The sequence below is a fragment of the Podarcis filfolensis genome (genome assembly GCF_964270895.1).
Source record: "Podarcis filfolensis genome assembly, chromosome: 5".
Classification (NCBI taxonomy): Eukaryota; Metazoa; Chordata; class Lepidosauria; order Squamata; family Lacertidae; genus Podarcis; species Podarcis filfolensis.
Window position 1 is genome coordinate 61,245,644 of NC_139608.1, and position 13,905 is coordinate 61,259,548.

General features: G+C 45.7%; 1 long non-coding RNA gene across 1 annotated transcript in view; it reads left to right on the forward strand.

Annotated features, from left to right (window-relative positions):
- The first annotated feature begins 217 nt into the window (after positions 1-217).
- Positions 218-13,905, forward strand: part of LOC310764008 — a 38,907-nt gene continuing 25,219 nt past the window's right edge. The window contains exons 1-2 of the long non-coding RNA XR_014548966.1: positions 218-442; positions 749-866. This is a non-coding gene — a long non-coding RNA (uncharacterized lncRNA). The remainder of the gene's footprint in view (positions 443-748; positions 867-13,905) is intronic.

The window sequence follows — 13,905 nt, forward strand, 5'->3', positions numbered from 1 at the left end:
GTGGGCAGGGAGACCCGACGAAGAGGCAAGGAAGAGGTAGCTGGCTGGCAAGCTGATTGGCTAGGGCTGTCCATCAACACAGGTGAAGCGGCCGGCCGTTGCATGGGGTAAGGTGATGTATCTCCACCCCTACACCGGAAAACTATTGAGGCATGGTCGCCTGTGTGCAATGCCGCCCACTGATATAGAGGTGAGCAGATTTATTGAAGTCATGAGCAGGAAACAGGTTGTGCCCACACTGCCAGTATACTAGGTCTTAAACTGAGTTAGACTCTTAGTCCATCAAGCTCAGTATTGCCAACACTGCCTGGTAAAATCTCTACAGGGTTTCAGGCAGGACTTTTCCAGCCCTACCTGAAGACGCCAGGGACAGAACCAGGGACTTTCTGCATGAGAAGCAAGTGCTCTAACATGGAGCTACAGCCCTTTCTCTTAAATCCAGGTCAGTGAATAGGAGTGCAAACCTAGACTGTGGTAATTGGTCTTAGTTCATTAATTCATAGTTCAAGGGGCGAATCTCACCTGTATAGCACATGATCTTTAAAAGAAACCCTGGAGAAAACGAGACCTTTCTTTTGTTTATGAGAAATGGAAGCCTAGCCAAAGGGGGGAAAATGTGTGTGTGTTTAGAAAAGGCTTCATATCTTTGTGTACATACAGTGTGAAATGTGAGGAGTTTACCAGCTTGAAACTGTTCTTTGTTACATGCTTATCAGAACATTGCTTTCTCACTCTGGTTTTCTGTTAGATCATCTAAAGCTGTGGAGGCATGGAATGCATAAACAAGTGATGCCCAGATCTCTTTGTAAGTAGCACAAATGCAGATGGCCCGGAAGCGCTGGGGGGGAGAAAACAAAACAAGCAAGGTATTGTGAATCTGAAGTGTAACAGCTAGAAGAATGCAAAAATATAATCTGTATTCTCTTCCATCTGCATCCCAGAGAAAGCCTGTACAAGAAAGGGGCAGACAAAAGAAAAGGGGAAGCTCAGCTAAACTGTGCTTTGAAAGAATCAGAAACATATTAAATGCTCCCTGTGACAACGACAAGTTCCTATTAACTATAGGATGTATGTGACTCACTCCTCAATGCATATTCTGGCTAGGACAGTAGTTCCCAACTGGTGGCCTGGGGACCCAAAGGTGTGTTCATGGCACCAATCACAGAGCAAAAACTACGATAGAGATATCAACATTTTCAAAAGTAGGGGGTCCATGGCTTGGCTTTTGAAAAACAAGGGTTCTGCAGTACTAAGTTAATTGGGAATCACTGGGCTAGGATGTTCAGATGGATGCAGTGGTGAGCTTCTTCTTCTATTCCTTTAAATCCTCATCTATGGAATAAGGCATTTCAACAACTTTGGCTGGTCATGCAGCACTGGCAAAAATGGCACAATCTTACCTTGGCTCCTTTACACAACTGTAAAAGACACACAGAACCTAAGGTATCCCTGGCACTAGGGTTTTTTATACCTTGTCTCATTGGGGGCATGGTCCGCTATGCAAGATCAGTACTGCATTGTGCACTGCATTGCATCGGCCATAATAATAATAATAATAATAATAATAATAATAATAATAATAATAATAATATGGGTAGCTTCCAGCATATTAAAAAAAATAGTAAAACATTAAACCTTTAAAGGCTTCCCTATAGAGGGCTGCCTTCAGATGCCTCTTAAAGGTTATAGAATTACTCATCTCCTTGACATTTGATGGGAGGGTGTTCCACAGGGTGGGCACCACTACTGAGGAGGCCCTCTCCTGAATATTACAATTAAGGCTTCAAACAGCTTTCACAGCTCCTTACAGTAACAACTGCACCCTGTTGTCTGAGCTTAAGCAAGAGCCTTTTGTTACTTCTAGGTAACAAGTGTGTAGCCTGGCAAGACTATCCATCAGGCAGATGGGCCAGGAGGTGCTAGTGCTCTGCTCTACATCTCTAGGTAGGACCGGGAGAGACACGTGCTTGAAACCCTGGAGAGCTGCTGCCAGTCAGGGTAGACAGTGCTAAGCGAGATGGACCAGTGGTCTGACTCAGTAGAAGACAGCTTCCTATGTTTCTGTGTTCCTATTCTAAAAAAGGTTCGTGCCACCTCATCCCATCCGCTGCCAGCACAGAAATTGACCCAGCCACCATGCCCCACTGTTCTGAAGTAGAGAGAGCCTTCTTCCCCTTCCAGAGAGGTGTTATGTGTTTGGGGAAGGAAGTGCCATCCAGCAGCTTCTAGGCTAACCTTAAAGGCAGCCCCACACAGGGTGAACTATGATAATCCGATCTTGAGGTTCATAGGTCACTGTGGCTAGGCCATCTGGGTCAAAGAACAGTTGTTGTCTGCACACCAGCAGAAGCTAAGAAAATGCACTGCTTTCCACTGCAGCCACTTGAGAAGGGCTGATGGCAAAAAGTTAAAAGGTAAAGGTAAAGGACCCCTGGACAGTTAAGTCCAGTCAGAGGTGACTGTGGGGTTGCAGTGCTCATCTCGCTTTCAGGTCGAGGGAGCCAGCGTTTGTCCACAGACAGCTTTCCGTGTCATGTGGCCAGCATGACAAAACCAATGGGACACCGTGATGGAAACCAGAGCGCACAGAAACGCCGTTTACCTTCCCACCGCAGCAGTACCTCGTTATCTACTTGCACTGGCATGCTTTTGAACTGCTAGGTTGGCAGAAGCTGGGACAGAGCAACAGGAGCTCACCCTGTCGCAGGGTTTTGAACCACTGACCTTCTGATCAGCAAGCCCAAGAGAGCACTCCCAACCTGTGCACTTGCTCCATTTGGGGTGGCTGTAGTACAACATTGTCCAGAACAGGCAACCACAAGGCTTCCATTTGGCTTTCATCTTGCCAGGTTATGGCTGACCTGTCAGAAATGGATTTCTGGACTAGATGGATGTTTCTCAGAACCCTTAAGACCCATAAGATCATAAGTGCCATCCAGCAGAGACTACGTTTTACTTACTGTAGTTTGCTCCTCACCAAGCTACACTTCCCAGCACCCTTACCACACTACATTTCCCAAGATTTTTTGGAAGAAGCCAGGTGCTTTAAAGCCAGCTGTGATTCCTACAAGGGGTTGGACTGCATGACACTTGGGGTCCCTTCCAGTTCTATCTTTCTTAGATTCTGCAATGTTATAGTTATAAAACCAATGATTCATCTGTTAACTAAATGACATATGCAAAACTTATTTTTGCTTATTTTTGGAAAAATTATTTGAGGGAAAATACATAGTAACTTTCATGGAAGCTGCAATTTTAATTCATAGGAGCTCAAATAAGGAGACCGTTTTCTTCTTTTGACCTTATTTTGAAGGGGAGTTCTGTACAGAGGCGATTTAGCCTTCAAGAGAGAAATCTAAACCGGGGACCTTGATGAGAGAGGAAGAGTTCACATAGCCTTGATGCAAGTTACAGATATCAAACAGGTGGAGGAGGGCGGAAGACACGCAGGCGGAGGGAGAATTATCTTTTAGCTCTTGATGTGGGAGTATCAGGAAAACGAACCTTGGAGAAGGGAAAGCATCTGAGCGAAAACACAGTGACACAGCTGCAGAGTTATGGATACAGCAAAGCCAAAGGCCTGTAACTGATGAAGGTCACTTGCTTCACAAGCTGTGTTTTCGTAAGCGATTGCTGAACATGTAGGCTCCAAAGGCAGTGGGAAAGAGAGAAGAGCTTGTGCAGGGTCTAGCGGCTCAAATGGGGTTGGGGAAACTGTGCCCCTTCAGGTGTTCTTGGACTCCTATCAGCCCCAATCAGAATGGTCAAAGCTCAGGGATGATGGGAGTTGTAGTTCAACAACATCTGGGGGCTGCAGATTAGCCACCCTGGGCTAAAAAGAGAGAGCCATGAACCAGGATGTCCCTGGGTAAAATCTCCCCTTCCCTATGAACACCAGAGACAAGCAGCGATGAGATCAACTCGGGGTGCCTTAAGTTGGATATCCATTTACCATGTCAATGCCCATGTACTTTTTACATGTATGATGCCATGCTCTTCTGTACCTTTGCTAGTAACATCCAGGCACTTGTTCTTCCTCAGCACACAGGCACACGCACACACCGCCACTGCTGTACTGCTGCTTTTCCTGGGAATGACAACAAAACAGCAAATGCGATTCAATGCATGAAGCACATTGCAGTAAATAGAGATGCACACATGCACACACACATCCCAGCTCCACATATACTGTACTCTGATGGGGTCTGTGTTGGTGGTGAATGACCAGGAAAGGGATCTTGGCGTTGTGGTGGATCGTTACGTAGATGCACGTAGGGACTCAGCATGCAGTAGCTGTGGAAGAACTGAAGTCACCCCAAAAGAAGGTATTGGAGCACCCCAAATTGTTTGCTCATGTGCACGCACCAAAGTAGGTCTACTTGAAAGGCAACCCATGAAGGTCTACATTGTTGCATACCCCTGATTATTATTTTTGCACAATAATAAGGTAGAATAGAAGACTGTCTAATCATAAAGGGGATGTGGGTGTGAGGGGGCTTGGCTGCCACTACAGTAGCAAAGGAAGGCAGGGCCAGAGGGCCCAGGGTGCACCGGAAGCTGGGGGGGGGGGATTGTAGGGAGGCAGTGGGAGCTGCAGGGCTGGGAGTTGCTGGGAGTCCCAGGCGTTGCAGGAGGGAGGAGCCTCAAAAGTCCAGCAAAGGAAGTTTTGACGCTATTTCCCTAAAAAGCTCAACAGCTCTCCATCAAAGCTCTGCCCCAGCCCCAGGCAGAGTCCCGCACTTCTGAATTTGGGGGTCCCACACTTCTGAATTTGTCACCACTCTACTATCCATAAACGCCAGGTGTCCAATTGCGGCCCTAGTAAATAGGGAAACAAAAAGTGCTGTGAAAGAAGATACGTTTTTGCTTTTGTTCTTGTAACTGTTGCCAAGGTCTTATTAATGACAAGATTCAACCTATTGGGTCATGCTGCAAATTAGGTGTAAAATGGAAGAAAAGCAGGCGAGTGGGGAGGAACCGAGTCAGTTTAGCTGGATGCGACGAGTGCATTTAAAATAATGATCAGAATGGCCAAAACTTCTGAAGAATAGGATCAAGCAGATAATGAGGGGAAAGTGTCATTAGGAAAATGTGATGAGAATTAAATTGCTTTTTAGCAACGGGCGTACTCTGGAAACAATTTAATACTCAACTGCAATTCCCACCTGACAATCTATTCGCTTTATCTTGCTTGATCCTGCGTCTCAGGATGGTAATTTGAAAATGTCCTCAGCCCTTCTGATGTTTCCTGGACTGGATGTGAGATTTTAAAAGTTAAGAATGAAACGCAGCTGGTCCAAATAACAAAAGCACTTCCCTTGGAGCCTTTCTGATCCATAAATGCAGCAATGCTTCTGAATACCAGTTACTGTAAACCATCGGAGGGGACGGTGCTTTTGTGCTCAGGTCCCGCTTGCTAGTTTCCCACAGCTTTCTAGTTGTCCACAGTAAGACCAGGAAGCTGGACTAGACGGGCCACTGGCCTGACCCAATAGGCCCTTCTTATGTTCTTAATAACAAATATGGTGAAGGCAGAATATGGCTACCCTCAGATAGGTGAATGGACGTTCTGTTCCCAGAGACGAAATAGGCCTTCTCTCCCAAAAGCGTTGCTGATATCCAGGGCAAAAACTGAATGTTTTAGTCACTGGAAGCCAGTGGCCACTTACAGAAAAGCATCTTGGGGATTATTTAGCACAGACAAACAGCAAGTCAATAGTGGGGATGCTCACTCTCCTCCACACAGTACTAATTCCTCTCCAAAATGTGGGTTAACACTGTTGAGAGGAGGAGCTACAACACGGTCTCTTGCTTTTCTGTGTCATAAGAAGCTTGTGCAAGGGTGGGGAACCTGTGGCTCTCCAGACAATGCCAGACTTCAGCTCCCATCATCCCTAGCTATTTACCATGCTGGCTGGGGCTGATGGGTGTTGAAGTCCAACAACAGCTGGTGCACCACAGGTTCCCCATTCCTGACTTAGGATGGACAGTTCCAGCTTTGAGGAGTCTCTGGGCAAAGCACCCTTTGATGTCACCTTCCTTCCCTGCAGGGCCCTGTTGAACTTACTTTGCAATTACGGGCAGCAGAGACAAATTTAAGGCAGCATTACTAATAACTTCCCACTCACCCACCATCAATGTTTGTAATCAAAATTTCAGACAATTGCATTTTATAATCCCACCAAATCCATTTCCATCCTCTTTAACAGGTTTCTTAATATGTTCTGCTATTTCCCCCCTTAAACTTCAAACCCCGCTGTGGACTTCACATACGGAAAGCAACTTCACATATGGAAAGGTTTCCAGTCCTCCTTAAAGGAATCTAAATTTGTGTCTCTTATCAGTGTTGTAGGTTTTGCCATTTCTGCGCACTCCAAGGATTTCATCAGCTATTCTTCCTTTGAGGGTATTCCCTCATCCTTCCACTTCTGTGCATAGAGATTCCTTGCTGCTGTGGTTGCATACATAAATGCAGTTGAAGCATTCTTTGACATAGTGAATTGAGCAGAACGGAAGGCAAAGAGGTAGGGAGTGCTGAATTTTGAGCTCGCATAGGGCGCGGCTGAAATTTGAAAGACGGAAGTCCGCCCCTGTGGGTAGCAGCTGTGCTGGGTGACTGGGCTTACTTGCCATTTTAATTTCCCCATTTTAATTTCCCACAATGGCTCACATAGATCATCCAGGGGCACTGTGGGAAATAAAAATGGCAGCTAGATCCAGCAACATGGTGCTGCTTGGAGATTAGGAGGTTAGTTTAAACTTGGAGGTTAGTAGGTTTAGTTTAGTTAGGAGGTTGGAGGTTAGTTTAAAGGTGGATTATAGAGCTGCTCTCTGTGATTGACCTGCCAGGTGCTGATGTCACCCTGCAGTCAGGTCAACTCAACTTGGGCTAAAGGGTTTGAGTACATAGTCAGTCATGCGACTTCTCAGACAAAGGCTGTACTCCTCCTTTTTTCCTTTTTTTAACACTTCTGCTTATCTGGGAGTAAGCCCAATTGTGCAGGATAGGACTTTTGAGTAAAAATGCCCAGGACTGCATTGCACATACTGGATAATAGCTGAAATTTCAGGTTTCTGTGTGTGAAAGTCAGCATCTCATTAGAAGTTACCAACATCTAAAGTCTGGGTAGTGGTTGTGTCCCATCATTTTCTTCTAGGGCTTTCGCCAATGCCATTTATTTATTTATTTATTTTTAAAAAAGAATCTTATGCTTATTATGTATTAATTTTCATTTACTGATAGCTGCTTTGAACGCCTGTTAGGGCCATGAATATTTAAAATGAAAATGAAAATAAAAGCAAACTAATGAAGAAATGCTAATCTTCCTAAAATGTCTTTCCTTTCCCTAAAGTACCTCCTACACTAGTTTGCATTGTTCAGTACAGATACATCTGAAGATGCCAGTGAAAATTCTCCTTCCCCCAATACGAAGCTACTTCAAGATTGAAAATAAGGGTGCTGATCTTCCCAATCCCTGTGATCTGTCACATGTGTGGTTTATCTTGTGCGGACTAATACATAATTATGACATAGAGTTCAGATCATTTCAAAAGGGAGATGGCAAACTGTGAACAAGATGACCTCTGTTTGTGTGTGTATGTACCAAATTTTAATACACAGATGCATGCTCATAATTTTGATGCCCCCAGTAAGCAATGCCCAACAGCCTTTTCTGTGCACAGATCTACACCACTAATTTCCCTCTCTTTCTCTGTATGTGTTAGTGGTTTTCAGATGATATGTGCACACCATAGCAAAAGAAAAATGGGCATATTGCAGGGCTGGCCCTATCATTAAAGTGAGTGAGGTGGCTCCCTCAGGCAGCTGAACTTGGGTGTCATGAAAAGGCAGCAAATGGTTTGTTCCTCAACTTGTTGTTACTGAGTTTTTATTGCCAGGTTGGGAGAGAAGTGCTTGTGGGTTTTCTGTCACAAAATAGCTTGAAGGGTCTTCTCTACTGTACACCTTGACTTGTGGTGCTGATGGTACTATTTGCTGCTCTGCCTCAGACAGCGAAATGTATTGGGCCAGCCCTGATAGGCCTAGTGTGTGAAGACTGGCACCACAAATAAGCAATGCACAAATCAGCAATTATATAATGTGAAAGTTTGGTCCAATGCCAACTGGTTCAGTTGCATCATTACCCTAAGCACGTCCACTCAGAGGTAAACTACTCTTAGTTCAAAGTTAATGCCATTTAATACTAGGTAAATGGGTATATTTAGATTGCAAAAACACCATGGCATAGTTTGAGGGAAGATCCGCAGGCCACGGGAGCAGATTCTAAAACTGCTAAAACCCAATAAATTTAGTTTATGATTCATGGAGACTCATCCATGAATCTTAAACTGAATCTAAATATCTCATAAACTGAGTCTGAATGTCCACGTGGCAAGTATAGCCTTGATATGTGGTTTGGGAAGCTGTTCTCATAACAACTAACTATTTTTCTTTCTTTGAAGCAGATTGGGAATGTTGCAGTCTAAACTGGCAAGCTTGTATATATTTTTCTCAACTTTTCTCAGATTGTTGTCCCTGGCGCTATCTGTGTTGGCCTGCTTGCATTATCAGTTTCCCAGCGATTTCTGTAACGGCAGAAAAGAGACAGGGCAATTAAAATTCCTGCTTGTATGAGGCTGCCTTTAAGAGTGCAGTTGAAGGCTAGAACTGCAAAAAGCTTGCTTGACAATATTTTTTATTGATTTATTGGTTCTGTATCCCTTTCTCCTTCCTCTAGGATCCTAGGATCTAGGCTCACAGCAACCATAACATATCTGAAACAACAATTAAAATCATTATCAACAATAAAATACAATGCAGCAGACATTAATGAACTCTTCTCCAAAGACCTGAACGAACAAATATGTTTCAAGTTGTTACCTAAATGACAGCAGTGTAGGAGACAGTTGGATCTCCATATTGAAGGAATTCAGTAACCAGGGTGCCACCACTGCAAAAGCCCTGTGGGTACTGAGGAAAACACTACTATAAGTACTTGGGTCCCAAGTAAATCAGAGTTTTGTACACCAGTACCAACACCATGAATCGGGTCTGGTAGCTCTCAGGAGATATGAGTGGCTACAGAATTCATCATAAGGGAACTCCCAGACAATCCAGTTTGAGAGTTCCCATACGGCTGCAAAATTCTTTGTGTGATTTGAAGGTCAGATTGTTTGCATATCTTCCCTGATGGATCCAACCCAAGATTATATAGTCCAGCATCCTGTTTAACACAGTGGCCAAGCAGAAGCCTATGAGGAGCCCAAATACAGGACATGAGGACAGTAGCTGAGTGCTGCTCTAGTAAAAAGGCCGAGGGGAAGAAAAGAGAAGACAAAAAGATGGTTTGCCCCATCATGCTGGGTGCTGATGTCAGGCCAGAAACCCACCATCCATATACAGTGGTACCTGGGCTGGCAGACTGCAGTCCTGAACACCCTCCGGAAACTGGGTTTTGCCCCTCAAGCCCTTCTAAGTCTGGGCTTGGGCCAGGCAAAAGCTATGGTCAGGCAAAGAATATTAGACACCGAGAGACAGCAGGACTGTGCAATTGGAGAAATTCTATAGTCTGCACCGGCAGTATATCTCTTCTTTCTCGTATCTAGGGATGCAAGAAGGGCCTTTACACTTGCCAGAAGCTCGGCTCTTCCCTCGCCGGTCCTGGATGGAGCCTTTAGAAGGGTCCCGTATGCTCAGAGACTTTGCACCTGCCCATTGGGAGAGATAGGAAGCCCAGAACACTTGTTCTTTAGATGTCCCTTTTATAAAGAGGCATGTAGTAAGATCTTGGATCCCCTACTGGTGAGGCTCGCCGACCTACCGCAAAAGCAAAAATTTGACCTTTTGCTGTTAGGCAAAGGTCAGAAGATGACCTGGATGGTCGCCAGATTCTGTGTACAGATCTGTAGGCGCAGACCATCGCCCAACTCAAAATAGTCCGGCATGAAAATCCCCAAACACGGCTCCATGCATGATTCTGAGTCAACTCCCTGGGACAGTTTATTGTTGTACATTGTTGCTAAATTTAGTGTTGTACATTGTTTTAATTGTCTGTTTTAACCATATCTGCACAGCAGTTTCTAATGTTGTGAGTGTCCTCTATTTAAGACACTCTATTTAAGAGTGTCCTCTATTTAAGAGTGTCCTCTATTCTACTCTGCAGCCTCTTATAGTTGTTTTAACTGCGAGTCTTTTAGTTCTTTTGCTCTTACAGTTGTTTTAACTGCGTGTCCTTGTTTGTTTTTAGTTCTTATCTGTTTTAATTATCAGTTTTTTATCCATCCACTATCTGTGTTTAATCTTGTATTTTATCCAGACGTTTTATCCTATGCCTGTTTCCTTGTCCTCATTTGCTCTAACAATTATCGGTTAAAAAAATTCTAACTGCTATTTTATCTATATGCTTTTTTAATCCTGGTCTGAGACCGTAATAAAGTTCATTCATTCATACAGTGGTACCTTGGGTTACATACTGTCAGGGCTGCCCAAGGTCCCAGCTCACAAAGGACCAACGCTGCTTCTTTGTTAAGTACAAAAGTCTTTATTGAAGTTCAGTTTCACTTCCAGAGCCGCAGCGCGCAGCTCTACGTCTCAACTGTTAGACCGCTGATGCTCCGTCTGAGTCTCCTCCCCCCTGACACCAATTTAAGATTCTAGCCTTACTCCACCTCTTCCTCAGTTCCTTCTGCCTCTGGTTCCGCCTGGCCGTTGGGGTCTCTCCCTTTCTAGCCTCTTCTGACGCTGAGTCCCCTGAGCCTTCCCCCTCCCTCCGGCGGGCTTTAGGAGCTGGTTCCCCATCCGGGTCTCCTGCTGTTCCCCGCGCCTGTACATTTGAACTTGGCGCGCGCGCCCAGCCGGTAACTTTCCTCCTGACTGTTTCACTGCTGCTGCTGTCACTGCTTCCCCCTCTGGGGGGGCTAGCTGCAACTGACCTCCCCTCCGTTGGAGGCGTGGTCAGCCCTGACTCACTCTCTCTCCCCGCTGGAGGAGACGCTGGCCCTGACACATGTGACTCTTCCCCCCCACTACGCTCTGGTGGGGAAACTGGTCCCAATCCCCCACTGCTGCTTTGGGGTTCCCCTCTGTCTCCTTGTTTCTGGTGCGTCCCCCCTGGGACCCCCCTTGCCCTGACCATAGGCGCCCCCTTCTGGGAATCTTCTGATTCGCTGGAGAAGCTCATGGAATCTCTCGGGCCACTGTCATACTCCCCTACGCTGCCCTCGGATTCTTCCCCTTCGCTCTCCATTTCCTCTCTCCCCAGAGCTCCTGCTCCTGAGTCCCTGACACATACGCTTCGGGTTACAGACGCTTCAGGTTACAGACTCCACTAACCCAGAAATAGTACCTCGGGTTAAGAACTTTGCTTCAGGATGAGAACAGAAATCGTGCTCTGGCAGTGTGGCAGCAGCAGGAGGCCCCATTAGTGGTGCTAAAGTGATGCTAAAGTGGTGCTTCAGGTTTCAGGTTAAGAATGGACCTCCGGAACGAATTAAGTACTTAACCCGAGGTACCACTGTACTGGGGAAAAACAATATTTTCAAAAGCAACTACAAAACTTTTTCTGACCCTCCCCCCCACTCTCTCGTTCACTAAAAAGAATCATTCAACAGACATACACAGGCTATTGTCATGCCCAAATGCGCATGCATATTTTAGATATGCTTCTAGGAACTAATGTCAGAGACTTCAGCTCAAAACATTGCAACACCTTGAAAAATGGGTGTGACCAGCAATCAGAGCAGGCCACATGTGTGCACAGCAGGGATTAAGTCTCTACAATACAATCTCCAAACATCTGGGAGCTACGGTGCATGCTGAGCCATAATGATCTCTCCTGTGAGCATCAGTGCCGATGCCCTTGACTCCCCAGGGGAAAGACTCTGATGTCGATACAGTTCCAATCATTCTGAAGCATTTCCCTCCAGCTGTTAAATGATTTGTTACCCATTTCTGAAATGTTAACACCAGATATGTTGCAAGACTGCGGGTTATGATGAAAAACACCGACCTCGATGACAAATCTGACACATGCGTCGCAAGAGATGGAGGCCCCATTATCCACTTTTTCATAAGCGCAAGATTAAGAAAGGTTTGAAATTCGAGTGGACTTAAAATATAGCTGGGAAGGGACAGATAAGACAGCAATCTCCCTTGAGGCTTTCACCTACTTCTTCTCCTTCTGAGCTTCAAGCTACCCCTTAATGTTTGGGGCTTAATCTTTAATGTGCTTTTTAGACTCCAGACAGAATGAAGTCCCTGTTCTGTGCAAGATAAAACCCAATTCCACACTAAGAGCAGCTAAATTGACTATATGCAGGTGCACAATTGTGCATCTCTTGAGAGGAATGAAAAGCAGGGGAAAAGGAAGGATGACACAGAAATCGACTGCTCACTTGCCATAGAACAGCCCACGCCACTGCAATGCTCAAAACATTATTTGTGTGTGTGTACACACACACACACACACACACACACACACAATATGAGCTTTGAAGGCTCAGAAGACCAGACTCAAATATTTTGCAAGCGGGTCACATGTGGCATAATTTAAGTCCTGCTCAAAACAGAAGCAAGTTAAGTGAGAATTGCAGTCTGTGGCCTTGGAGGTACTTGGTCCATGTGGGATGAAGCAGGGGAAAACCAGACTTTTCTGAGCTCTTGCATCCGTCTGGCCTTTGCCAACTCCCTTGCTTCACCTCTGTGGGGCGCCCCAAGCCATTCCAGAAGGTCCCCTCTACCCTAAGGTATGTAGGTGCAGGGGGAGTATGGCAGAAAGGAAGAGAGAGGAAAACCCTGTTTAGTGAGTGGGGTTCCATTTGTGAGAAATAAGGCCCAAGCCATTGCCTTTGCTGCAGGCAATCTCTGTGCACACAAAAGAGTGGATGGCCCACCACCAAATCTCAATTTCACTGGAAGATCATCAGGGGGTTTTTTGCCCTGCATTTCCTGCAAATAGTCTGGGCTGATGTACGGATCCTCTCCATCTTGCCCTGAGAATCATTCTTAGACCCTACACAATAGCCACCAGTGGGATGGAGCTGCTCTTGTGGTGCTCTGAAAACGGTCAGGTCTGCTTTCCTGACACCGACACAATGTCCATTTGTTTATTTATCTTACCATTATATCCTGCCTTTCTACAGTCATGGAACCCAAAGGGCCTGTGATTCCAGGCACTGGCCATATGCAGTCATGCTTAGCTTCAGCAAAATGGTGGACCATATCTTGGGACCAATCATTTAAAGCAGGATGGGGAACCTCAGGCCTTGGAAGCCAACACACAGTCAGTGAGAGGTGCGTCCTGGAGAGATGGGGGGTAGCTGGGGAATGGGGGTAGCCTGGAAGGAATCCTAGGGGTCATCTTTGAAGTCCAAGCTACACTCACTCCCCAGCCAACCCCCATCCCTCCAGGCTGTAGCTCTCACTGACTGTGTGTTGCACTCTTCTTGGTTGTTTTTTTCCTGCCCAGATGGTGTCCTTGAGCCCTGATAATGCCTCTTGGTTGCCTGGAGAACAGAGAGGAGTGAGCGAATGTGTTTTAAAAAAACAGCTTGGGTAAAATTAACATTCACCGCTCTGCCTCCTTTGCATCTGGCCCTGGAGACCACTGGATTGTGGCCCCCAGAAGGGAATGTGGCCTTCCGGTTGAAAACAGTTCCCCATCCTTGATGTGAAGGCAAAGCGCTCTGCACAAGCTTTAAAAAGCAAATGTGGCTCCCTGCCCCCTTCCTAAGCACAGGCTGATCCTCTCGCTGCAGTAACACAAGCTTCTGCTTATGTAATTTCAAGCGGAAACAGTGGTGTTGGGTCAGATGCTGTGACACAAGCTTCCAAAAACATTTGCATATATATATATTTAAAAGGTTTCTGCTAACCAGCAACACTTAGTTGGGCATGACTTCTGCCAC